Raw genomic sequence first — 483 nt, forward strand, 5'->3', positions numbered from 1 at the left:
CAAAAGTTCACAAAATAATCACAACTTCTTGTGAGAATTGGTCGCTTTTAATGTTAACTCAATCGCTTTTTGAAAATGCCTCAATTAATCTTTTTGTCAACTACGGTACATGCATAACTACTGGCTACCTAGCCACATACCGTATTCTTGTTTGGGTGCAGTCACACCACGCACATCTCGTGTGACACCCCCCCCTGTTACCAGGGTACGTGTAACTTCGTTACACCCCCCCATTAAGATTGAGAACGTTTACAGTTCCAATCAATTATTGCCTCAACAAAGCTCGCGTGTTCTCTAGACACTGTAACTCAATTCGTTGGAATTAAACAACTTCCTTGCTCAATGAGCCCTGTGTTCACGACACGGAAGTCACCAACTCTCGCTGGTTCTGACAGCGAGCACAGGCAGCTCAACTTCGTCTCCTGCACGCGGTGCGATGTCGGACAGTGCGTCCGCGGCACCGGGGGATGTACATCCTAGGCT

The sequence above is a fragment of the Plasmopara halstedii genome (assembly GCF_900000015.1).
Source record: "Plasmopara halstedii genome assembly, contig: Scaffold_1211, whole genome shotgun sequence".
Lineage (NCBI taxonomy): Eukaryota > Oomycota > Peronosporomycetes > Peronosporales > Peronosporaceae > Plasmopara > Plasmopara halstedii.